This window comes from Petaurus breviceps, unplaced genomic scaffold, assembly GCF_028583685.1.
Source record: "Petaurus breviceps papuanus isolate PSGF00001 unplaced genomic scaffold, PetGlider_PUasm1.0 90977, whole genome shotgun sequence".
Taxonomy (NCBI): domain Eukaryota; kingdom Metazoa; phylum Chordata; class Mammalia; order Diprotodontia; family Petauridae; genus Petaurus; species Petaurus breviceps.
The window spans coordinates 39,504,891-39,532,788 of NW_027187391.1; the positions used below are offsets into that span (position 1 = coordinate 39,504,891).

The window sequence follows — 27,898 nt, forward strand, 5'->3', positions numbered from 1 at the left end:
ATCCCAAAGGACCACTATACCACTCTCCCCTTGTGGAGCTAATAACAAAGGCCCTGCTTCCTTTCTTTTCCTCAATTGGTGCATGGAATTTCAAACTGAGAAACCACTCTTTACCAGTTATCAAGATAGGAGTAAGGAGATGATGTCTTACAGAGGCAGGGCCAAATGCCAATCCAGGGGACAATAACAGATTGACTTTTTCTAGAGCCAAGAGACTGTTTCTCTTTCTCCACCCACATTAAATCTGAAGGGGCAGGAAGGGGAAAGTCAGCAACTTCAATATGCTTTCTTTTTGTCCCCAGACTTTGCCCTCTATTTGAAGAATGCTCTTTCTTCTCGTTTGCCAAAAATATAGAATGTGGCTTGAGGAAATAACATTGGAAGCATTTTTATTTTAGTATTTGACAATAGGCTTTATATTTTAACACAAGTCTCAGGAGAGGGAAAGTGGCACGATGTGGTCATTTATTCCTACTTGTTGTCAAAGCTCAGTCTTTCTGCTTCCTGCCTGAGAGTGAGCATACACACCCCTTGTTTGTAGAATTTTTCTTACTTGTAGGAATCTTGTCCACACACCACAAAGCAAAGGGATCCATTGTCCATTTTTTGCAAGCTTGCAAAGTGAAAAGTGATGGAGATGAGGATGAGAAAAAGCGACAAGGAGACAGCATGGTAGAAATCAGGACCTGGAATGAGGATGACCTGAATTCAAATCTTACCTGTGGCACTTATTAGCAATGTGACCCTGGGCAAGTCACCTAACCTTTATGCACCTTCTTTTCTGTATCTGTAAAATGAGGGGGTCAGAATCAATAGCCTCTCAACTTCATTCCATGTCAATATCCCAAAAGTGCCTGTTTCAACCTTTCTCAGTAAAGAAATGGCAAAGAGGGGCAGCTAGGTGATGCAGTGAACAGAGCATTGGCCCTGGAGTCAAGGACCTGAGTTAAAATTTGACCTCAGACACTTAACACTAGCCATGTGACCTTGGGCAAGTCACTTAACCCCAATTGCCTTGCCTTCCCCCCTCCAAAAAAAAAAAAAAGCAAAAAACAAAACAAAACAAATGGCAAAGAATGCCCTATGAAACTTTCCTAAGCACTTATATACCTCCAAGACACTAGACCCAAATGGCATTATTCAACAGGGTTGCAAATGCAAATAAAATGCAAATAAAGTCTTTTGATTTCAGGGTGTGACATGGCATTTCCATTCTCTAAGAACCCAGAAAACTGTAGTAACTGGAGTTCCAGCCTCTAAGAGAGTCATTGTCTTAGTGAGTATGTGAGATTTCTTTCAAGCTCTCATATGAAATCCTTGGCATTTTTATGTGTTGACTATTCTTTCCTTCCCTGACTCCCCAGATCACCCTAGCTCCTTCACTAAACTTCTTAGAAGCCAGTCTGAGAGAGGAAGTGATTTCATTTGGGTGGAGAAGGGAAAAAAAAGGATACAATTCTGAAGTACCATGTACTGTAAATCTAACACAGAGCACACAAAGAAACAGCTGCTGAACACTCTAACTAAGCCTGATTGAACTGCAGCATTTTATACTGGCAGCTGTTCTGGAATGGATTAGCCCCGGGTGGAGCCTGAGAATAGAACTGGCCAGGGATCAAGTCTTCTCACAAACACTGGAGTTTTCAGTCTTCATGGACTCTCTCTCCTTTTGATTTTAGGAAGGAACAGAAACATTGCCCTCCAGTTAGGTCTCAAGTTCTGGTTCTGGTCATCTAGTTTTGAGGACCACCTTTCCTTAGAGAGGTAAAAGACAGATTAGAGCAGGGGCTCCTAGTCTTTTTTAGTGTCATGGACCTCTAGCAGTCTGGTGGAACCAATGGACCCCTTCTCAGAATAATGTATTTAAATGCATGATCTAAAATGCATAAGCTTACAAAGAAAACCAAGTGCAGTATGTTGATATTGTTATAATATTAAAAAAAATTTGTAGACCCCCCTGAAATTTAACCATGGACCCTTTAAGACTCCCTATATTAAAGGAACCTACCCTGCCCCTGAATCACTGTTTCTCTCTCTGGTATGGCTATAGGATGTGCCAGGTCTGCATTCAAAGCATAAGAGTATGCTCATCCTCTAAAATCCCTGAAGACCCCTTAGTTTAACATTTCTTGCCCAAAGGTTCTATTTTCAAAAGTACAAAGGCACAGTCAATTAACAAAAAAAGGTATTTGACAAGACATATTGTGAGGAATTAGTCTTCATGTTGAATCACATAGTTCCCTTTACTCTCTCTCTGAGACTGGAGTCAGAAGTCCTGAGTTCAAATCTCACCTCAGACACTGTGTGACTCTGGGCAAGTCACTAAACCCTGGTTGCCTCAGTTTCCTCATATGTAAAATGATCTGGAGAAGAAAGCGGTAAACCACTCTAGCATTTCTGCCAGAAAAACCTGAATAGGGTCACAAAGAGTTGGACACCTCTGAAAAAGACTAAACAGCAACACTGTTGGTGGTGCCCTCTTACGAAAATAAAAAATGCAGGACTCTGATGGTAGCTATTGTTATTATTACTAGCTCCAACTTATTGGCAAGTCACTTGACCATTCTAAGTCTTTTTTTTTTTTGTAAAATGGGAATTGTGGTACCCACCACACAGAATTGGAAGTCAAATGAGATAACATATACAAAGAGCAGTAGAAATACCAGTTATTACTACTAATAGAAATGTTACATGCCTTTCTCTGTATGTCCTTTTGTTTGGAAGAGAACTTCATTATTGTTCTTTGAAATATGTTGGAGCATATCTTTTGGCCCTTTTTAACAAGGGGTGGAGATAGGTAAGGAGTTTCAACCAGAAACCAGCAGCAACCATTAAAGAGAAGGGCTGATATAGATAGCTATGCTGGGGCATGCTGGAAACAAAATGAAACATCTGATGATTACTGCAAAGAATTTTTAATCTGGGTGCTATTGACTATATATTATATTAGGATATTATAGAACCTATAGAGAAGTCATGTGACCTAGTGGATAGAGAGGTGGCCTTGAATACAGGAAGACCTGGTTTCAAGTTCCACCTCAGACACTTGCTGTGGGACCCTAGGCAAGTCTTTTAACTCCTCAAGGCTCTAGGTAATGCTCTAAGACTCTTAAGTAGCAGAGAAGGTAACAACCTGCATTCGTGGAAGAAATTTCCTCTTCCAGGAGTTTACTAGACCAATGAAATCATAGGTCCAATTCCAATTCCTTTCCCTTTCTTGATTATTTCCTGTTTTTCTTGTATATAATTTGCATATACATTTTAAGTTCATTTTATATAATTTTATATAATTTTTATTAATATTAATATAATTTTATATTAATTTATTTAATATTAATTTAATTGATATAATTTTTATTAATATTAATAATTTTATATAGATTTATATAATTTGCATATACATTTTAGTTCATTTATTATCTCTACTATTAGAGTGTGAGCTTCTTGAGGACAGGGACTGTCTTTTGCCTCTTTTTGTATCCTCAGAGTTTTGCACAGTGCCTGGTACATAGCAGGTGCTTAATAAAAGTTTGTTGTTCATCTTTTGTTTTTGAAGAGGACCAATGACATTTCTGGGTGATGTCTTGACTTGCAGGTGAGTTGAAATTAAGTGATGCAGAGTTGTGCAAAGTCATCAGCTTCACTCTCTCTTCCAGAGTCATCAAAGTCTAGTGGCAGGACAAAAGTTAAGATGACCAAGATGACTGGCAGTGACCTAGGATGCAGTGAATAACCTTGGTGTATCTGATGTCTGACTAAGCTCTAAGCACCCCACAACACCTGCTTCAACCACCTTCATGTTCTCATTCACCCATTCTGCCAGTTTGAAGTCTTCACATACTTCACAATAAATGTTTATTAATTGACTATCCTTGGGAGGTAATGGATCCTCTCTCCTCAGAAGTCTTTAAGCAGAGACTGGATAACCACTTGTTGGCTACTTTATAAAGGAGATTCCTGCTCAGTCAATGACAGGTTGGGTTAAATGGTCCCTTCCAACATTGAGATGTGACAGTGACATAACTGTAGAGATCACTAGCCATAAATTACATAAACTTTTTTGACCTGGAGGCAGGGGCAATGATGGGCAACAGTGCAATTTTATATTCACCCCAATCATCAACTTTGAGCTAATCTTATGGCAAAAGTCTGCTTCTAATTGAACATAAAGGAGTCAATCAGATTTTACAATCCAGTGCTTTATGTAGGAGAATGTTTCTTGCTGTCTTGTCCTTGAGTTCCAGGTCCAGTGCTCTAGCCACCATTCCACCTAGCTGCCCAGTTTCTGATAGCCTGTATATGTATATCTAAAGCAACATTTGAATTCAGGTCTTCCTGACTATGAGTCTGATCTCTACATACTGCCCCACACCATCTCTCACAAGTAGAAGAATTGGCATGGGAGAATGGAAAGGATCTTGCCTCTAGAATCAGATAACCAAGGTTCAAATTGTGCCTCTGAAACTATCTTTCTGAGCTTGGATAAGTAGCTTTATCTTTTGGGACCTTGGTTTTCTCATATATACAATGAATTAGTTAGGCTAGATGCTTCCCTTGGCCAAGTGGCCTGAATTGACCAGATGTTGAAAAGCATGGAGGAAAGGTTAGGAAGTCAACTGATTTGTTACACACCTCCTTCATGCTACAGCCTGAGAGGAAGTAAAAGTTTAGGGAGTGTGCATTTTAAACAGCTGTTCTTTGGCATGAGAAAGACTTCTCTTTGGCATGAGGTACTTCATCAGACACTTTTGAATTTCTGAGGCAATTCAAAAGACTTGGGCCAGAACAGATCTCCTGGGCTCAATCAAGAACACAGTTACATCCCAATGAAAACTTCTATGTCCATAATTACTCTAATGTTTAGAAGTGGGAAAGCAAATGTTCTTGTTCCATGGCCTCTAGATATCATCAACATAGATTCATACAGTAATCTTCTTTTTTTTTTAAAGCAATTGGGGTTAAGTAACTTGCTCAAGGTTACACGGCCAGTTATTTCTGGGCGTGGTGCTAAGTATCTGAGCCCGGATTTGAACCCCAGGTCATCCCAACACTGGAGCTGGTACTCTTACTAGCTGAGCCACCTGGCCGCCCCTCATACAGTAATCTTCTATATAGATATGAGTCAATGCACCCTGATAGTTTATGTCAGGCAAGGAAAACCACCACCACAACTTCTCCTCAGGCACTGACCCCAAGTGGAGATAATCCAAGACTCTGAAGGTAAGAGCCTTCAGAATAGTGTGCCCACCATACCACTGGTCCCACTTTTCTATCAGTATAAATTATATCTGTCTCACCATTACACCCTAAGGATCATGGGACTTTTCCATCTGACTTGTAGGTGTAACCTTCTATATGTAGCATCTGTCCCATCAAAATGTGAGCTCTTCTTAAAGAAGAGAGATGTCTTACTTTTCTATTTGTATCAGCAGCAATTAGCCTAGTACTTTGCACACAATAAGCATTTGATATTCACTGTTGTGGGGAAAAAAATTTCTACCAAACAGTAGTCCCATAAGGCACACACAATGTTTCAGCTGTTTTTGTTGTTGAGTAGTTTTTCAGTTGTGTCCAACACTTCATGATTCCATTTGGGGCTTTCTTGACAAAGATACTGGAGAAGTTTGTCATTTTCTTCTCCAGCTCATTTTACAGATGAAGATACTGAGGCAGAGATAAGTGGATTTAAAATCATATCTTCCTAACTCGAGATCCAGTACTCTAGCCACCACACCACCTATTTGCCCAGATTCAGACACTCAGTATATGTATGTCTAAGGCAGCCTCAAGGCCATATGTGGACCTCTAGATCTTCAAATGGGGCCTTTGACTGAATCCAAACCAGGAGCTCGAGGGCACAGGTTCCCCACCCCTGGTCCAAGGCAACTTTGAATTCAGGTCTTCCTGACTGTGAACCTGCTCTTTATATACTACCCCAGACCTTCTCTCACAAATAAGAGACAGCATAATAGAATGGAAAGGATCTTGCCTCTACAGTCAGACAACAAGGTTAAAATTGTGCCTCTGAAACTATCTTTGTGACCTTGGACAAGCCTCTTGATCTTCTCGGGTCTTGGTTTTCTCATCTATTCAATGAATGAATCAGACTAGGTGACCCTACCACCTCTTAATCTATGGTCCTGTAAGCATTCTGTCCTCATTTGTAGATGTAGAAACCAAAGATCAAAGGATTTAAGCATGTTTTCCAAGGTTACTGTTAGGGGTGAGCCAAGACCCCGACAGTTCAGATTAGATGCTGCAATGAAATGAGACTCTGTAATCATTAAATAGTTAACAAAAGGTCTGCTTTGCAACAAGGATAAAATGGCATTTATCTTGTATAGATATACCACCACCACACCATTCCCTACTTCATTTCCATTTAGAAAGACGTCTCTTCAGTAGGGGGTGAGGTAGGTTGACTTGTGTGGTCTTTAGATATCCACTAAGTTAAAAGGATCCCTTCTTCTCATAGGTAGAACTTTCTGTTTTTAGGTGACTAGGGAGCCTGGTCAAGGAAAGCAGGCTCCAATCAGTTCCCTGGGATAGCTTTAAGGGAAAACTGTTCCCCTGCTTTGGGAGAAATGGGGGAAACCCTCATCCCATCATAGCTACACAATTAGTATATACAATAGCAAGACTCAAACCCACTTATCTTAATTCCAAGTCCAATCTTTTTTTCTACTATACCCACTAAAAGGAAAGACAATATTCCCAAGTTGAAAATTTTAAGTTCTAGGTAGAATATGTATTATTAAATTATCTTTTTGTTATAACAACTACATCTTGTTAGCTGTGCTAATATGTATCTTATTTCTTTTCCTCAAAACCAGTGATATTAAAGTGAGTGTCCACTGCAAAATTACCTACAAAAATATACCACTCAGCTAGTCCAGACAAAAGACCTTGGCCAGCCCATAATTATTCTCATGGCTATGTTTCATGACATATCATCAGAAACAAGTTGAAGTGGCTACTTCCTCTCAACTATCTCTACTTTCTGGCAATGATCTCCCAGGAAGGAAGTAGCCTTGTTTCCTATTTACTGCAGCAGATGGTTTCCAGTTATGCCTTTTATTTTCAAGCAGGTAGCCACCTTAATTTAGAGAAAACTAGAAAGAGGCCATCATCCATACTATCATCAAATCAAGAAAAATCATTTTTCTTTGATCCCTGATGCAGTTTCCTGGTTTATGTTCTGTTGTTGTTTACCTTTTGTTTTTTGATAGTGGGAGAAAAGATACTGAATTGGGATAGTAAAAATTCTCTTTTTTTATTACATTATTTTATTTCATTAAATATTTCCCAATTACACTTTTAATTTTTAGGAATATTTTTTTTTATTTTAAGTTCCAAATTTTCCCCCTCACTCCTGCCTCTCCCTCACCCATTGAGAAGGTAAGCAATATATCAATTATACATATAAAGTAATACAAAACATAATTTCATATTAGCCATATTAAAAATATACACACAAAAAAGCAAGAAAAATAAAGTGAAAAAAGTATGTTTTAATCTACATTCAGTTCATCATTGGATCTCTCTCTTTCTCTCTCAGCATTTTTCATCATGGGTCCTTTGGAATTGTCTTGGATCACTGTCTTGATCAGAGTAGCTAAGTCTCTCGAAGTCAATCATCATTACAATATTGAGATTACTTTATACAATGTTCTTGAAAGTTCTCTTGAACACTACTTATTTTTATCAAGTCTCTGAGCTAACAGCATAGTTTTTAGCATCATAACTCTATTAGCAATAGAAGTAACAGCTTACCTACTTGTTCAGACTTTTATTTGACTCTAGAAAGGACATTAGATGTCATCTACACTTACTCCATTGTTTTAGAAATGAGGAAACTGAGGCCTAGAGAGGTTAAGTGACTTGCCCAAAGTCACATAGATAGGGACAGTCAAGATTTGAACCCAGATTCTCTAATACTTTTTCTACTGTCAGACTTCCCCCCAAGTCACTGGATTTTTTTTTTGTTTCTTTTGTTTTGTTTTGCTTTTTGGGAGGCAATTGGGGTTAAGTAACTTGCCCAAGGTCACATGGCTAGTTTTTTTGTGTGGGTGTTGTGTCTGAGACCTGGACCGAACTCCGGTCCTCCTGACTCTAGCGCTGGCACTTTACTCACTGGGCCACCTAGCCACCCCCAAGCCATTGGATTTTGAACTAGAAAGGATCTTAGAAATCATCTAATCCAACTCTGTCATTTTACTGATAAGGAAACTGAGAGCTACAAAGATAAAGTGACCCCAAGATTACATGAATAGAAAGCAGCAGAGGAAGACTCACTTAAATCCTCTGACTCATACTGTCTTTCCACACCTCCATACTGTTTCTCCTGTTGCCTGATGCCAAATATCTCCTGGTTCCTAAAATCCCCAACATTTGAGACATTTCCCACTATTCTAAGCAGGTTCATATAACACTTTATAACCTTTTGTTAAGCAGCAATGGGGACTGGTTTTGTTAAGCAGCAACCGGGGAGCCAGTTATCAAGAACTGTTGAAGTTGCTGTTGTCCATTCTGTCTCAGGGGAATAAAGGGCTGCTGCTCACCCCTTGTTGCTGGCAGCCATCCAGAGTGAAACCATTCCTGATGGCATTGTGTTTTTGGGCAAATTGCCCTCTTCCCCAACAGTCTCTAAAGTCTAAGCATGTGTTACTGAAATTACCAAGGTGGAAAATGAATTGCTGTCTGTATAATCTTCGGATTACTAAGAATCATTGGTACCTAGTTAAATTATTAAAAACAAGATTGTGGTTGAGATAGGGAAGGGAACTGAGGGAATTAGAGCAGCAAATGGTGGTAGGAATTGAGTGAACTACACTAACTCCATCTCGTGAGACTCAATTCTAAAGCTAGCTCAGTTCCCTTTCTATTCAATTATGGGTCTAGTCCAGTTTCTGTCCTGTGAGAAAACTTTATTCAATTGTGGGAATTGTGAGAGGACTTTGTTGTATTGTTTGAACCTTGCCCTGCATGGCTAGGAAGCTGGACCACCTCTACCTGTTGCTTAGAGACTAAGGACCTAGGATATGCTGACCAGAAACCCAGTCAAATCCTAAGATTGATGCAAGGAGTTGTCTCAGATGTGTACATCTCCAACATCCCATATGTTTTATCTGAAAAGTGGCCCTGTACTAATCAATCAGTTATTTTTTCTACTGGCCAAGTCATGTAATCTCTGAGTCTGCATTATTTGCAAAATGGTTCTTTCTTCAAATTGTTATTGGGATTAAAGTGCTCTATAAATTCAAATCACTATTCCATAGGAATATCTCATTGGAAATCAACCATGTCCATCTATCAATCCTGTAAAATTTTGTGTTCAAAGTGGGCGACCACGGCTGTGGAATCCTGCACATATTGTCAAACAATATTGTGTTGATCAGTTTTGCTGAACTATTTTATTTTTTCTCCTTTCTTGGTTAATCTTTGTTACAAAGAATAGAGAGGCAGCCATGGAGGAATGGATAGAAGGTTAGCCCTGAAGTCAAGAAGACATAGCTTCGAGGGTCACCTCCTTAGATACTGGTTGGGTGACTATAGACAAGACACTTAATTTCTTTTCTCAGTGTCTTAAGCAAATCTCTAACACCATAAGTTGAAAAGTAGGTACTGACCTATGATTAAAGAGTTTCCTTCTTGAGTGTTACCTATGCCAATGAAATCAGAGATCCAGTCCAAAATTACAATAATTAGAAAGGCTAAGCTTAGGGATATGTTCAGAAATTCATAATTTATATTATATTGTATTGTGTTATGTCATGTCATTGTATCATTTCATATCATATCATATTATATTATCATATTATCAAAAGGTAAGATAAAATATTTTAAAATAAAATTAGGCCTCCAAATGTTATTAGTACTTGTCTCCATCATAAAGTCGAAAAGTCATAGCATCCTAGACTGAGAAAAGACTTTAGATATTCTCCAGGCCAGGAGTGGAAAACCTGTAACCTCAAGGCCATCTGTGGTCCCCTAGGTCCTCAAGTACAGTCTTTGACCAAATCCAAACTTCACATAACAAATCCCCTTAATAAAATGATTTGTTCTGTAAAACTTAGACTCAGTCAAAAGGCCCCAGCCAAGGACCTAAAAGGCCACACATGGCCTTAAGACTGTAGGCTCCTGACTCCTGTTCTAGGCCAACTTCTTCATCCAACAGAGAATAGTGTGTTTGTTTAAAAAGCACTTTTACATTGACTATCTCATTTCAACAAGCCTTTATTAAGTATCTGCTATGCAGTAGGCATTGTACTGGGTTCTGGAGAAGAAAAGAATGAATATTAGTGAAAGAAAAGCAAAGAATGAAACAGTCCCTGCCCTCAACAAGTTTACTGTCTATTGATGGCCAACAGCATGCTCACAGATAACTAAATATAAGATATAAACAAAATAAATACAAAAAAATTGGAGCAAGCCAAAAAGGTGTCACATGGGAAGTCAGAGCTGAGTTGAGTTGTAAATGTACCTAAGAATTCTCAGACAGTAATTTAATCTTTCCAACAGCCCTAACCTTAGCCTTAGAGGGGAGGTATTATTATTTCTGTTCACAGATGAGGATTAAAGAATTAAAGTCACTGACCTGCATACAGTTTGTAAGGACAGATTTCATATAGCCCATAGAAATTTACATATTATATATATATATAGAAAATCTTTAAAAAATGAAAATGTTATAAGGAAATGATTGGAAAACTCTTTGTCTGAGACCATCCCTTAAAAGTTGACTAAGCAACGCATTCTCTCTTGGGGAAGAACAAGCCAAATGTCCTCATCAGCCTTTTTCCCTCTGTAACACTCATGACTAGATGACCTCTTGCTTTCAGAGACAGTGCCATAGAACTCAGCTGATTGCTAAATAATAGAAGGGTGAACTGGGGACATATACTAATTTCTGAATTCCTTTCCTTTTGTGGTCTCAAACGGCATAATTTCTTTTTTGGCCTACAGTTCTGAGTCTGGCAACAGTTTCAAAAGTAACTCATATTTCTCTTCTATTTGTTACATTTGATGTGTCATCTGAAATATTCCCAGGCACTCTCATGGAACCTGAAAGTAGCATCAGCCACAATCTAGCAGCCTCTGTACGTAATTCTTCCCGCAGAAAAGATCTGCCTTCCAGTGTTACTCCAGAGAACTACACATCTGCTCCTAAAGGGTTCATGGCCAAAAGTGGTTGAATTGTCCAGGGTTGAGAGCTCCACCTAGAATCAGAGATTGTTGGAAACAGAATGATCTTAACCATTGACTAGTTCAAATTCATCATTTTAAAAATGAGGAAACAGAGACATCAAGTTACCCCTTAGACACACACCCACTAGTGGCAATATTGAAATTTGAATTTATATCGTCGAATGGAGAACTGGGTTCAAATCACTCAAGGGATGTAGGGCAAGACTGACCTCTTGGAGATACTGTTTCCTAATTGGCAAAATGGTGGTAAAGATCCTTGCTCCTTACCTACCTCATGAAGTTATTGTGAGCAAAATATTTGATAAAATAGTTATAAATGTAAATATAAACATCTAGACTCAGAACCAGGATGACCTGAGTTCAAATTCTGCCTCTGACACATACTGGCTTTATAATTCTGGGCAGTTCACTCTCGTTGCTCTGGGGAGCTTCCTAGTTGAAGTAAAGGTTTATGAACTACATAAGCAGAAGTTTCCTCATCTGGAAATTCCCTATACCAGTGAAACCAGAGGTCTGTCCCTATTCCTGTATAAATATAAATTATGAACATAATACAAAAACAAAAAAACAAAAATGTTAAAATATTTAAATTTAAAAATTAAAATATTAAAAAAAATACTTATGCTATTCTTTCTTTTTTCTCCATCCTTTTGTCTATAAAGCCTAAGGATTACTCAGCCCTGACAATACCATTCAAAAAGTCCTAGATCAAGAATTACCATACCAAATTTAGCTGGTGTCATTGCAGAGACTTTATGACCCATTCTCAACCAGTGGCCAAGAGAATTTCATTTCAAGACATTTGCATTTTGCTAAACAACTGTGGAATTGAATGGCTACCTTCACCAGATCTCTGTCCCAGAAGCTTACTCCTTTCACTTCTCTATGCCTAGATTTCCTAGCTTTAAAAAATAGATAATATTCCACTCTCTAACTCTACAAACCACAGTTATTTAGGGGTTAGCTTGGGTCTTCTCTCAAAAGGGTCATTCCCTTATGCCCCCCCAACCCATCCCACTCACATATTTTTTTGGAATAAGCATTTTTTTTAATGAGATACTAACAGATGTCAGTAATTTAGCAAAATCCCAAGGATAGAGTTCTTGAACTCTCTTATTCTAGTTGCTGTGCTACTGTTATAATCATTTAGACAAGTTACTTAACTTGAATGGATTTTACTAGGTCAAAAATGAGAAAGTCTTAGTTTAGAGGTTGGGGAGGGGAGAAGACTTTATAAAAACCTATATAGAGTCATTCTATTGTCTCCATTCTTATCTAAGATGCTTTAATTTTGTTAGAGCAGAAGCTTTTCAAATTTAATGCAATCCAAATGATCTATTTTATATTTTGCATTTGCCTCTATCCCTTATTTAAGACTATATCTCCTACCCAGAGATGTAAAAGATCTATGATTTGTCTCTCCTCTGTGTTATAATCTTTAATGTTCAGAATATGTAGCCATTTTAATTTATCATACAATATTTTATAAGGTGTTCATCTAATCCTAACTTATACTGCGTTATACCAAATTCCCCAAGAATTTTTCTTTTTTTTTTTATCAAATAAAGTTCTTTCCCAAGTTATTTATATTTTCAGGTTTATCAAATACTGGGTTATTGAGTTCCTTTATTTCTGAGTCTCCCTTGTTTAGTCTATTCCATTTATTGATCCCTATCTCTCTTTTTTAACCCAAATGAAATGGTTTTTTTGCTGATGTATAACAGTATAATTTGAGATATGAAAATGCTATCACACCCCTCTTCCCAGCTTTTTTCCCTTACTTCCTTTGATAGTCTAGGTTTTTTGTTTCTCCAAATGAGTTCTGTTATTATTTTGTCAAGTTCTACAAAGTCTTTCTTTGGTTGGAACAGCATTAAAACTGGAAATTAACCATGATAGTGTTGTCTATTATATTGACATGACATGGCTATCTAAATTTTTCTTTATGTCTTTAAGGAGAATTTTGTAATTAAATCTATGTAGATTAACTTTGACAGATTGATTCCCAAATATTTTATGTTTTATGGTTATTTTGGATGAATTTCTCTTTCTATTTTTACTTTTTAAAGTCTGTTATTACATACAGAAATGTTATTGATTTAATAGATTATATAGATTTATAGATTTATTTTGTAGCCTATAACTTTGCTCAAGTTATTAATTGTCTCAATTAGTTTCTTTGCTTATTCTCTCAGATTTACTAAGTAAACCATAACATCATCAGAAAATAGGGATAGTTTTATTTCTTCTTTGCCTGTCTTTATACCTTTAATTTCTTTCTCTTGTCTTACAACTATGGCTGTTATTTCTAGAACTACCTTAAATAATAGTGAGAGAACAGGCATTTATCCTTTTCTTCTATATTTATTGGGAAAGCTTCTAGTATATCCTCATTGCAAATGATGCCTGCTTTTGGTTTTAAATAGATTCTTGTTATGATATTTTAAAAGATCCTTCTATGCCTATCCTTTGTTTTTTAGCACATATTGGTATTGTACTTTGTCAAAGTTTTTTTAATACATCTATTATTGATGCATCATATGACTCGGGGTGTTTTTTGGTTTTAATATTACTGATTACATTAAATTTTCCTAAAATTTAACTATCCTTGCATCCCTAACAAAAATCCAGCTTGGCCATGACAGAATGATTTCTTGGATAAATTGCTATATAATCTGTTTGGCAGGATTTTATTTAAGATTTTTGAATTGTGATTCATGAAATCATTAGCAATTGAGAGATTTGGCTTAAAATCCTTCATGATAAGTACTATACAAAAATAAAATAAAGTAGTAATATTATGTATGCCTTTTACATAGTAAATTGTGACTCTGAGAAGTGGAAAATAAAGGAAAAATACAAATAATCCTTAAATTATCTTCATTGATTTTAATTTTTAAGTTCAGATAATAAATCCTTCTTTGGGAACCTTCTTGATTTGAATTCTTCTTTTCTTCACTACTTAAGCTTATAGGACCATAGATTTATAGCTGGAAGGAAATGCTGAGACACTCTCACTTTACGTATAATGACCTGAAGTCGAAAGAGGTTATGACTTGTCCAAGACAAATTAGATTGGACAGTTAGGTGGCTCTGTGAGTAGAACTACTGAGCCTGGAGTCAGGAAGTCTTGAGTTCAAATCCTGCTTCAGTCACATTAGCTGTATGACCCTGGGCAAGTTACTTAATGACTGTCTGCCTCAGTTTCCTCAACTGCAAAATGGGGATAATAATAGCACATATCTTCCAGTGATGTTCTAAGGATTAAGGGATGTAATACTTATAAAGTACTTAGTATAGTACCTGAGGCATAGTAAACTCTTAATAAATCCTTGTTTTCTTCCCCCTTCCCATGATCACACAAGTGGTAAGTAGTTGAATAAAAATTCAAACCTGATCCTCTGATTCCAAACTGAGTCTTCTTTCCACTCTATCACAACACTTAATGCAGAGTAAGTAACCTAAAGTGAATTGTCAGTTTGCATTCATTTATATAGAATTTCATAAGTCTTCTCAAATTGTTACAATATGTGTGGAATATGTCCAAGTTAATAGAGGGCAGATTTGTATGTTCCTTTTATATCCTTTATACAACCCTAGGTACTATGCATAAAATGTGAATTTAGTAACTGTCTGGACTGAATTCCAGAATATGCTTTTGCTTTCCTAATCACTTTCTCTTAAAACCCAAGCCACACCTCCTTCCCAAATCTGTCCATCCCTTAACTTTGATGATCCAAGTTGCAAACTCCTTTCAAATGTCACACACTCCTAACAATCTCACTATTCTTGGCACCACTTAAGACTCCTAGATTAAGACTCTTAGTGTATTAGATCCAGTCTTTACATGGTTTCATTTAAGGAAGAGTTACTTGATCATAAGAAAGGGATTAAGGAAGAGAAAGGAAATATCCTGTGTTCAAGGTTATTTTATTAATTAATTAAAAGGTTATTTATTAATAAGAATCTATCCTTAACTTTATCATTTATTACTGTTTATTCACACCCTACCTCATCCATTCAATAAAAGTGATAAGACAAAGTAGAATGACCATAGAATATTAGAAATCTATCTAGTTCATTCTATCTTCTATCTAATCCATTGGTTCTCAAAGTGTGGTCCATGGTTGGGGGTCCCTGAAATACTTTCAGGGATCCTACTAGGTCAAAACTATTTTCATAATAAAACTAAGATGTGATTTGCCTATTAAAATATTCTTCCCTTTTCCAACTATATTGTTATGCTTAAAAACTTCAAGAGACAGTTTCTGAGTAATCATTGTATTAATAATGCTAGCATTTTATTAATAATAAAAGGATCAGCGACACTTTCGAATGCCAATGACCAATCATGGTGGTGGGGTCACAGTTTATATGCCTGTGGAAGAAAGAGTATTCCTGAGGGTGCAGTCCACTCTGATGGGTTAACAATTAATGAGAGAGAATGAATATTACAATAAAAGGTGGACCCATTTCAATAAGGGGCTGGACAATGTAAATTTATGTTATTTACTTCTAAATTGCCCAGCCTTGGGCAATCTGTTCAAAAAATTTTTATTCCCTACCCAAGTCTGAGCAGAACACAATGGGTCAGGAAGTTCACCTTGGATTAAATTCCTTGTAAAGTTAGGTGGAGTAATGACACCCAGATTGAGGAGAGAGTTAATTCAATCCCATTATCAGTAATGTCCCTCAGAAGCTGAACTTTGAAATGAGAATTTTAGAAAAGGAAGAACTCTAGACTTCCCCAAATCATTGGTTATTAATAATCATTTTGATGAGGTACAGGCTCTGGGAACCCCCTTGAACTCTGATTGAATCTTCCCATTTGATGAGGCATTTGCCTGATGCCATAAACCTTTCATTGCCACTGGCCCAAACCTCTGTTACTAGTCTAGCCCTCCACTAGTCTTGCCCTCCTTAGTCCAGCTAGCTCCCACCCTTGATCCTCCCAGACCCTCCATCTCCAGGTAGCCTCCAGCTACCTCCCACCCTTGACCTCTCATCACTGGAGTCTGGCCTGTTTGGCTCCTCTTGAAGACCCTCCCCAAACTCCTCCCCTAGCCCACCCCTAGATTCCTCCCACAACCTTTCTGTATATAAGACTCATCTTGCCTCCATGAGGTGTGAGAGCACTAGAGAATGATCTAGTGTAGATTTACTCTGTCAGATTATTCTGGCCACTTGTCCAGTACAAGCATCACAGATACCGAGGCTCCTTAAGAGTCTACCCAATATGGCAAATCTTTAATAAACTTTGCTTTTTCTTGGCTGAGAGAAGACTTAAGTCAAATTCATTCAGCAGGACCCAGCATATTGGTATTTTGGGGACTCGAGCACCCCTAACTCTATACCTCAACATTTCATGGTTCCCTGACCTCATCAGTTTTTCTCATTATATCTTTGTGAAGCTAGACAATCTTAAAATTCAGTCAGTATAACATTAAAACAAATTGAATATGAAAGTAGAAATGAGCGTGCAGCTTCTTTCTATTGTCATTGAAGAGCTTTGCAAAAATATGTAAAACAATGTCACTTCTCACTAATTATTATTTATTTTGGGAAAAAAATATTTTCCATAATAATATGTCCTTTTTGTTGGTGTTGATGGGTTATTTTTTTAATTAAAAATATTTTTAAATGTTATCTGTTTTATTTTTTATTGTTATTATAAATAATATAATATTTAATAAATGTACATCTTATAAATATTTATATTATAAATAAATAATATTTAACAAATGAATTTAATAAACTCATACAGACAAAAGATAATTTTTAAGAGTGTAAAGGGGTCTAAAGTCCAAAAAGACTGAGAAACATTGCAATAAGCCAATTCCCCTTTTACTAACGAAGAAAGTAAGACTCAGCAAACATGACTGACCTAGGTGTTCTCTGCTAGCACCAATGTGCACATCCCAATGTACAGAGTAATCTTTCTGCTATGGTCTGTCAAGAGGCAGCTTGAATAACCTAAATTACAAAATTTCCTTTTAAACTATTGAATCAATCCATCAACAAGCATGTATTATTAAGTGCCTATTAGGACATTAGGCATGGAGTCAGGAAGACTTGAATTCAATTCCTGCCTCAGACACTTATTAGTCATGAGACTCTGGACAAGTCACTTAACTTTTGTGTGGTTCAATTTCCTCAACTACGAAATGGGAGTCTAGCACCTACCTCACAGAGTGCTTGTGAGGATCAAATGAAATAATATTTGTAAAGTGCTTAGCACAGTGCCTGGCCCAGAGAAGGTACTTAATGAATGCTTATTCTCTCCCCTCCCCTTCCCCCCATCACCATCACTCATGTGTGTAGTCACTATGCTAGGCATTAAACAGGAACAATCTTATTTTTGTCTTTGTAATTTCAGTGTCAGTCACATGGTAGATATTTAATAAATGCTTGTCTGATTGAATTAAATAAGATAATAAATGTGAAAATCATTTTGAAACTAGTAAGCATATCCATTATCCAATCAAAGATAAAACTAATCAAAGTCAGGGTAGAGTTTTTTTAGGAAAGAAATAAGGACCACAGAGTAGGGCAGATAGAGAAATAGGCAGATATTAGGAGATTATTTGAAAGTACTTAAAGATAAGCCTAATAATAGGTCCAGAGCAATTAATTCTTGAAATCAGGGAGGCAGGAGGGAGCTGCCTTAGAGAAGTGGAATCAGTCAACACCTTCCACTGACCCAAAAGTGAATCAGAGATTTGTTTGTTTCTTGATAAACCCAAGAGACTGTGCAGAGTTTAAGAAACAGATGCCAAAATTGTCCCTTCCCTTTTTACACAGTGATAGACATCCTCTTTCACTGAGAGAGGTGCCATTTATATATAACATTTATATCCTCCATTCAGAAAAGCAATCAAGGTAAAATTCTCCTGAACTCCAAGGAAACCAACAGTTTCCCCCAAATTTCATATTTTATAAACCTGGTTTTCTCTACAGTCTATACAGCAAGTTGAAATCAATAACATATTTACATGATTGCATATGTATAACCTATATCCGATTGCTTACTGTCTCAAGGAGGGAGAGGAAAGAAAGGGAGGGATAGAGTTTGGAACTCAAAACTTTAAAAACAAACACAAATGTTAAAAAATCATTTAAACATATAATTGGGGGAAATTATTTTTATATGTACCAATAACTCAGCTAGCCTAATTCTGGTCTATTAACATCTATATCATTATAAAAGCCTTATAAATAGATACTACCTGCACATTGTCTCCTAAATGATTCATCCCACCCCTGATGAAATCTTCCTAAAGCCATATTTTTAAGTATGACATATCCTACATTTTCCTACCACTTTGTATTTTTTAAAGTTTTATTTATTTTATTTTTAATTAATGGAATAAAACAAACATTTCAATAACATAGTATAATAAAAAAAGATGATGGTACATCAAACTGCAAGTCTATTATGTACAACTTGCTGTTCCTTTTAAATATATGTTATCATGAAAATTTCTTTTTTTCCTTCACCCCTCCCCAGCCCTAGGGATGGCTACCATTAGATACACACACACATATATACACAATCATTCTATATATACACTTCTGTTTATCAATTCTTTCTCTTGATACAGATAGAATCTTCCTTCATATGTTCTTGTAATTAGAGAACCACAAATTAAAACCACCATTTTTCTTTGCTTTCCCTTTGTTCTCTACATGGTATGTCTTCCCTTACCCTTACACCCTTCACCTAAGGAAATTCTATCAATCTTTCAAGGACCAGTTTAAATACTACCTACCACCTCCCTGGAGCTCTCTCATCACTTCCTTTAGAAATCTTCCTTCCCTCCTCTGACCTTCTATAACTCTTAGTTTTTACCACTATTTTTTACCATTTAGCACAAACTGTCTTATGCTGTAAATATTTGTGTAGATGCATAAGAGCCAAGAACCCTTCAGTCTTTGTTATGGAAACATAGACATGAAATAAATTCTGATGATCCCAGAGTGAACCTTGGATAGGATCATAACACAAGAGCGATTATTTACTCAATCAACATGTACTTGCAAAGTATCTATTATGTGCCAGATACTGAGCTGGGTACCGAGGACGCAGATACAATGAATAAAACAATCCCTGTTTGAAATGAATGTACATGGCAACAGATGTACAACAGAAGCCGCCAAAATTATATTTCCCATGTTCTCGAGAATTTTACTATACAAATAATACCTCAGTCAATCAATAATCTTTTATTAAGTACCTATTATGTGCTAGGCATTAGATTGAACATTGGAAAAGAGAGAGAGAGCCATGGAAGTTTGCTGAAGAAGGAGGGTAACGTGGTGAGACCTGTACTTTAGGAAGATCAGTTTGACAGCTGAGTTAAAGATGGATTGGAAAGGGGGGGGGTCCCCTAAAGTCTCAAGAAGCTCACAATCTAATGAGACACATGAAAACAACTATGTACAAACCAGATACAGACAGGATAAATTGGAGATGATAAAAAGAAGGAAAGCACTAGCATTAATGGGGATTTTAACTGTGATTTAAAGGAAACCAGAGAAGTTAGGAGATAAGGAGAGAGAAAATTCCAAGTATGAGTTAAAGCCAGTAAAAATGCATAGAGTTAGTAGATGGAGCATCTTGTGAGAGGAACAGCAAGGAGTCTAGTGTCATTGGATCACAGTGTAAGTAAGGATGAGTAAGGTGAAAACACTGGAAAGGTAGGAGGAGGTGGGGCAGATTATGAAGGACTTTGAACAACAAAAAGATTTCCTATTTGATCCTGGAAGTTATAGGGACCCATGGAAGTTTGTTGAAGAGGGTAGTAACCTGGTTAGACCTGTTCTTTAGGAAGATCATTTTGACAGCTGAGTTGAAAAAGAATTGGAATCAGTAGAGAGAATTAAGGTAGAGAGCTGAGACAGGAAGACCAACCCGGAATAATCCCAGCATAAAATGATAAGACCATTCTCCAGGGTTGTGGTAATATAAAAGTAAAGAACAGAGCATAAAGGAGAGATGCAACGGAGGTAAAAATCAGTAGGCTTTGGCAACAGAATACATATAGGGGAAGGGGAGTAAGAAAGAAACAAGGAGTAAAGAATGACTTCTAATCAGTATGAACACCATCTTGGGGTGGGGGGAGGGGACAGATGGGGAGAAAATTTGGAACTCAAAATCTTGTGGAAATGAATGTTGAAAACTAAATATAAATAAATTAATTTTTAAATGACTTCTAGAAAAAAATAACAAAAAAAAATTTTTTTAATGACTTCTAAGTTGCAAGCCTATTTGACTGGGAGGATAGTGATACCCTTAACAGTAATAGGCAAGTTAGGAAGAAAGGAGGGTTTGGGAGGGAAAGATAATGAGTTCCATTTTGGACATATTGAGTTTAAGCTGTCTATGGGACATTCATATTGAGATTAGACAGTCATAAGTGAGACTCTACCATTAGGACAAAGCGCTTTTGGACATAGTAAGCATTAACGTAAGCTAACTCTGGGAGCTACCTACTATAGGAATTATTATCCCTATGTTACAGATGAGGAAACTGAGACTAACAGAGGTTAAATGACTTGTCCAGGTTCACACAACTACAAAGTGTCTGAGGCAGAATCTGAACCCAAGTCTTCCTCACCCCAAGTCTAGTGGTCACTTTACTTTACATGCTGCTGAATGTACTGCAGTGAAATGTTCAGGTATTTCAAGAGTTCCACTTATTGTGGAAAGTTTCCATATTAATTCCAACTATCAGTCATAGAGAGAAGGATGTACATACCAACCTTTGTATTTCATAAGCTTTCATACCACCAAAATCCAGGATGAGAACAGACCCTGTCAGCATCTGAGCATTTATTGGATGGGATTATGACCAATAGGGTGGATATTTCTAAAATTAGACTATTAATTTTAGCAATATCTAAAGTCTAGCTTATCCCCTGGCATTTTGGGATAGTATTGGCTGGCACCAGGGCTGAGCTTAGTCAAGGCCCTGGGAACCCAAATACCAGAAATATCATCTGCCACCTCTGGGGAATCAAGCATATCAGCAATCCTAAACAAATGTATAAGAGGTATGGAGTCTCAGGGTACAAAAAGTATAAGTGGGCTTGTGGAACCAGGGACTCAGAGACCAGAAGGCAAATGATTATTTCATATCTTCTTATTTCACCAGAATTTTGTGAACATATATTATCCATAGGTATCTTGGGTTATGATTATATACTCTGGATTCAAGCAAGAATTCCCAATCACTTCCAAAGAATCAGAATTACAGAATCTCAAAACAATCCCCACACACCTTCCAATATCTGATCAAGGATCCTTTTTACAACTCAGTCTTTCATTGAAGACCTCCAATGAAGTGGAATACACTGCCTCTTGTCTTCTGGATGTAGGCAGCTGGGCAACATAGTGGATAGAGGTTTGGACTTAAAGTTTTAAAAAGTGTTCAATTGTGTCTGACTCTTAATGACCTCATCTGGGGTTTTCTTGGCTATGATACTGGAGTGGTTTGCCATTTTCTTCTCCAGCTCATTTTACAGTGGGAAACTGAGGCAAACAGGGTTAAGTGACTTACTCAGGATCACACAGCTAGTAAGTGTCAGGTTGTATTTGAACTCAGGTCCTTCTGACTCCAGGGCCAGCACCACTGCACTACCTAGCTGCCCCACTACATTTTTACCCATTCTTTTTTTCTTTTTTTCATTCTCTAATGAAGAGGCTGCCTTTACCTTTGTCAAAGCCAACCTTGTTTCCCTCCTTCTATTTCTGCCCTCGAAGATCTTTAATTCTATCTGAGGTGGGCAGGGGTGGGGAAAAGAGGATGCATACTTGTATACAAACAAGTACAATTGGGGTAAATTGAGGATGATTAAAGAGCACTAATAACCTAAGGGAATCAGAGGAGGCTTCAGAGAATAGGTAGTATTTGAATTGAGGCGTGAAGCCCACTAAAGATTCTGAATGGGAGAGGTGAGAAGGAAAGGTACTCTCCAAATGGGTGTTGACTGATACAAATATACAAAATAGGAAGATCGAATGTCCGGTCTGGGGAACAGCTAGTAAATACAGAACAGAAATTCCCATTTAGGTTTAAACTAATCATTGAAATTTTTTTAAAAAAAACAGCTCCTTAGAGGTCTAGGGAATCATGACATTATAATTCAAGTTAATTCATCATATTTATTAAGCACTGTGTTAGGTAACAGAATGCAAAGGCACAAAAGATAGTCCCTGCCTTCAAGGCACTAACCTTTTTAATTTTTTTTAAATTCTGAATTTAACAAACATCAAAAAAAGAGATAAAAAGATGTAACATTTCCAGAAACATAGAACAGAGAAAAAAGATTATATGTGATAGCACAAATCTCTTATGTATTAATTAATTTTTTAATATATAATAAACTTTCAAGACTATCGTGTTTGTCTGTACTTCCTTCTGAACTTCCTTTTTTCTCTTTTTTCAAGGCACTAACATACTCCTGTAAGTAGTCTGTAATGGACTAGAGATCTTTAGAAAAATCTGTTTTGTATGTTTCATGACTATACATGTATAACCTAAACCAAATTGCTTGCTTTCTCAAGTGAGGGGGTATGGAAGGGAGAGAATTTGGAACTCAAAAAAAATTAAAAAAAACAAATGCTAAAAATTATTTTTACATGTAATTGGGGGAAAATGAAATATTATATTTTTTTTAAAAGAAAGAAACATTTATTTTGAAAAGACTCTGATCCTTAAAGAAGGGAGTATAATGAGAGGTTAGGGAAAGTTGACAGCTTGAGTCAGGTCTTCTGAACATCGTATGCAGGGTTTTAAATGGTCAGAGGTCATAAAGCTTGTCCCTTTAAAGTATTTGAAAAACAATACCTTCGGAATCTTTCCTTTGCTGATTTGGCTCTAACTTGATCTTTGGAATCAGATAACCATGTCCCAGATCAATTTTTCACATGAACATGTTGTTGAAGTATCTGTCTCTTCCTTCCTGGTAATTGTGTTTCTATATTAGTCTATCCTATGTTAAGCAATTACGATATGTGTGCTGCCCAGAATAGTGTCCTGTGCACAGTGCTAAATTTGGCACGGATCATATAGATTCATAGAATCTTACAGCTAGTCTAGCCTTCCACCAAAGCACAAATTCACTCTACATCCTGATGGATGTATCTCTAATGAATACTTACAAAGGCAAGAGCCTCACTCTTCTACCAAAAGAGCTGTTCTATTTATAGACAATTCTAATTTCTTAGAAGGCTTTTCATGCTAAGCTAACATCAGTCTCCCAGTAACTTCCCCACTACCACTGTTATTACCATTTGACTTGATTTCAGATACTGCTTCATGAATTTATTAGCTGTATGATATTAGCTAAGTCACTTAACCTCCCTCAGTTTCAATTGCTTCATCTATAAAATACAAGGGTCAGACTTGATAGCTTCAAACTCTATGATTCTATCTTGTTCCCCTCTATCCTCTAAGACTATGTAGAATAAATCTTATTCCTGTGTCCTTTGGATACATAAGGGCAGCTCTCATTCCTCACCTTTGCTTGACCCCACCCCAACTCCAGAATGTGTCTTGGATCTAATGTGAACATAACTTCCATTTATATCAGGTTTTAATGTTTACAAAGAACTTTCATTAAGGCCTTCATTTGATCCACATGGCAGCCCTGTGAGATTGATCCTGTTATCTCCATTTTTTATAAATGAGAAAATTAAGGCTGGGGGGAGGGGCAGTGTTATGACTTGTCTTTAATTACACAGGCAAAATTCAACTTCCAGGTCTTTGTTGATTATTTCCACTCTACCACACTGGCTACCTTGTACCCAACTTCTCCTTTCTCTATTTATGATCAAGAACTCAAACTACCCATATACTTGGTTGGTGAACCAAAATCCAATTTGTATTTCTTTCTACTGAAATGTCTATGGAAATACCTTATGCAGTCCCTTTGGGGATGAACAGCCTTTTCCTCAGCTGTGATCAATCCATATAATATTTCAAATATTATTTCATGACTAAATTGATAGAAAAAATGGATGTAGTACCCTTCAGAGATAATTTCATGTAGGTGCTTGAGAAGGTATCTTCTTTATCTTCCACAGGGGGGCAATAACATTCCAAGTTATGGAACAACCACTGTGGTGTGGGTCATTCCTTTTCACTGAGATGCTGAAATGGAACTGGTGATCTGCCATTTTTCCAGATCTCCATTTATGAACTCAAATTTCTGTGCATTGTGTTCCAGGTTCTAGATTTCTTCTTGATTACATCATTTCAGTGATCATTGAGTGTTTCTAGTTTCCATAGATCTCATCACTCACTTTATCTTTGCTTACATTTTCTATTCTACAGTGATTCAAGATCATACCTAGATCACAAGGTTAGCTAGAGGTAAAATGTTGATTAATATTAACCAAAGGGAGTTTTTTCCTCTCTGTTTGAACTTTGATTTTCCCTCTTGATTTACTCCTCACTTCATCATAATCAAAACCATCGACAAATTTTGTTGAGCACCTATTGTCAGCACAGTACTATGCAGGACTCTAAGGATAAAAAGAAATATGAAAAAAAGTTTCTGCCTTCAGAGGGATTAAAGTCTAATTGTGAAAATAAGGCCTGCATAGATAGCTAGGAGGCGTGGTTGATAGAGTGCTGGTGCTGGAGTCAGTAAGATCTGAGTTCAAATCCAGATTCAGAGGCTTACTAGCTGTATGATCCTGGGCAAGTCACTTAGCCCTGTTTGCCTCAGTTTCCTTATTTATAAAATGAGCTGGAGAAGAAAATGGCAACCCACTCTGGTATCTTTGTCAAGAAAAATCCACATGAGGTCACAATGAATCAGACATGAAAAGTAAAAAATAAAATAAAATTAATTAATTAAAAAAAAGTTTTTAAAAGATTCAGACATGACTGCAACAACTGAGATAAAGAATAAATAACCACAAGGGCAACTCATACTACTAGTAGAATGTAAGCTCCTAGAGGTCAGGGACTATTTCCCTTTCTGGGGTGCCTTTGAATTCCAGCCTAACATACTAGTGGGTATTTAAAAAATACTAATTAAATGGAATCTTAACTTCCAAAGGAATAGTAAGCAAGATAAGCACTACTGGAAGTCAAAAGAGAAATTAATTACTAAGTAGTAAAATGGGGATGAGAAATATGTAACACAGCAAAAACTAGCAGCTATATAGAAAAGGACATTAAGGCAACAGTAACTACTAAATGCTCTCCGTTCAATGTACTTGTCTTCTAATAATGTCTTCCCAGTATCAGTTAAAATAATAATAATAATAATAATAGAATCAAGCATTTATGTGGTAGTTCAAAGTTTGTAAAGCTCTTGACTGATATTATCTACATTCATTTATATGACACTGTATGTTTGCGAAACTTTGCAACCTTTATCTCATCTGGCCCTCACAACTACCCATGAGATAGAAAGTGCAAATATTATTATCCCCATTTCACACTCAGTTTGGAATTAGAAAACCTGGGTGTAAAATCTAACTCTGTTATTTAGTACTAGCATGACTTTGGGCAAGTCACTCAACTTCTCTAGACTCAGTTTCTTCATTTGTAAAATGAAGTTTTTCTATTAGATGTCTTCTGAGGAATCTTTCTTGCTATGAGCCTAAGCTCCAAGAAATTGAATGGCCTGCCTGAGTTCATAAGGCCAGCAAACTGCAGCATTTGAACTTGATAACAGGTCCTTTCATGCCACATTCATTATGTTTTCTTCTACCCCACAATGCCTCCCTTGATTTTGATTCTAATCCATACACACAGCCCGAACTTCAACATTCATTCATAAATGGGAAAACATTCTAACAGCTGTGTATTATGGACAAAAAAGTCATACCAGATACCAGTTCTGATACTCCTATTGCTTACTTATCCACTCAGGATATCATGGTAACACATTTTAGCACTTTTTTTTTCTTCTATGGTTAATCTCAATCCAGTATGGATGCCAATAATGCACTCATTGTAATTCAAATCAATTCAACTCAACTCAACCCAGCTAACATTTATTAAGTAGCTACTATGTGCTTAATAAGATTAAGCATCTAGGTGATTTGGTAGATACAGTGGTGGGCCTGGAGTCAGGAAGACATGAGTTCAAATCCAACCTCAGACATTTACTAGCTATGTGACCCTGGGCAAGTCATTTAGTTTTTGTTTGCCTTAATGCAATGCAGAAGGAAACAGCAAACCACTCTGATATTTTTGCCAAGAAAATCCCATGGACAGTATTGGCGAGTTATGGTCCATGGGGTCACAAAGAGTTGGACACCACTGAACAACTAAACAACAACATGCCAGTCACTAGGGCTATAGAGACAAGAATGAAAACAAACCCTACAAGTTTAGGCATGTTATCCATGAGAAACAGCAAGAACAGTTTAGCTGGATTGTAGAGTGCATGAAGGTGAGCAACATATCAAAGGTTTACAAAGGTTTGTTGGAGCTAAGTTGTAAAGGGCTTCTGCCAAACAGAAGAGTTTGTGCATTCTAGAGATAATAGAAAGCCAGTGGAATTTATTGAGGGTGGGGAGTGATATGGTCTTACCTTTTTTCTAGCTCATCCTTCACTCTAGTTGTCAGCCTAGTGTTGGATGCTTACATCTCTGGTCAGGTCACTCCCCTGCTTAAAATCATTCAGTGGTTCCTTACTATCTCTTGGTTAAAGTTCAGACTCCTTATCCTGGCACTCAAAGCACTGCCCTTCTTTCTTTTTGTTTTATTTTTAACTTCTCTTTGTTATGAACCCTAGCAATCATCAACAAACATAATCATTTCAATATAAAAAACATCTATATGAAGCTGTGTATTTCTCCTTTGAACTCATTTTACTGGGAAATGGTTAGGAAGTGGCATTTCCCCATAGAGTTTAGGTGCTTTTTAAGTGGATGTTAAATTTAGCATAACAAGCACAAAATTGTCCTGTTTCCTTATGTCGCTTTCTGAACTTTTTTTCTTCTATTTTTAGATGTTTTATTGATTCTCTTTGTCGTAGCTGTTGTTGTATCTCTGGCATTACTCACTAGCTCCACCCTCAATGAAGCCCTTCCTTTTAACAGATAAGTAGAGCAAATCAACACATGGGCTGACAGTCTGAAAATATATCTCATTCTACGCTTCTAGTCACTGCCCTATCTTTCCAACCTTGTTTCACAATATTCTCCTCCAGGTACTCTATGCTGTTTTACTTTCCACAATCAATACCCACTCTGTACTTAGGCTTAGTCTTCTCTCAATATTCCCTATTACTGAAATGTACATTACCCTTGCTCCAAACTTATGAAATTCCTGATCAAATATTAAAATACAGGCAGAATTTACCTCCTTCAAGAGGTCTTCCTCGATTCCCTTAATTGGTAATAATATTCTCTCCCCCAAATCTCACATCACCATCATCATCATCACCATCACCATATTTATGGAGCACTTTAAAATTGGCAAATGTTTTATGTATTATCTCATTTGAAGTGCTATTATTAGTCTTATTTTATAAATGAGGAAACTGAGTCTGACAAGTTAAATGACTTACCCAGAATCACACAACTAATAAATATCTGAGGAAGAATTTGAACCCAGATCTTTTCAACACCAATTCCAACACTCTCTATACTAGGTCATCTAGTTGTTTAGCATTTTCCATCTCTCTTACTCATTTATATGTTCTTTTGTATTATAGTTAC

The 27,898-nt window shown here is 36.9% G+C and overlaps 1 long non-coding RNA gene across 1 annotated transcript in view; it reads right to left on the reverse strand.

Moving 5' to 3' along the window:
• LOC138153267 (uncharacterized) overlaps positions 1-27,010 on the reverse strand; it is a 151,219-nt gene extending 124,209 nt beyond the window's left edge. The window contains exon 1 of the long non-coding RNA XR_011166321.1: positions 26,767-27,010. This is a non-coding gene — a long non-coding RNA (uncharacterized lncRNA). The remainder of the gene's footprint in view (positions 1-26,766) is intronic.
• Between the last annotated feature and the right edge of the window lie 888 nt (positions 27,011-27,898).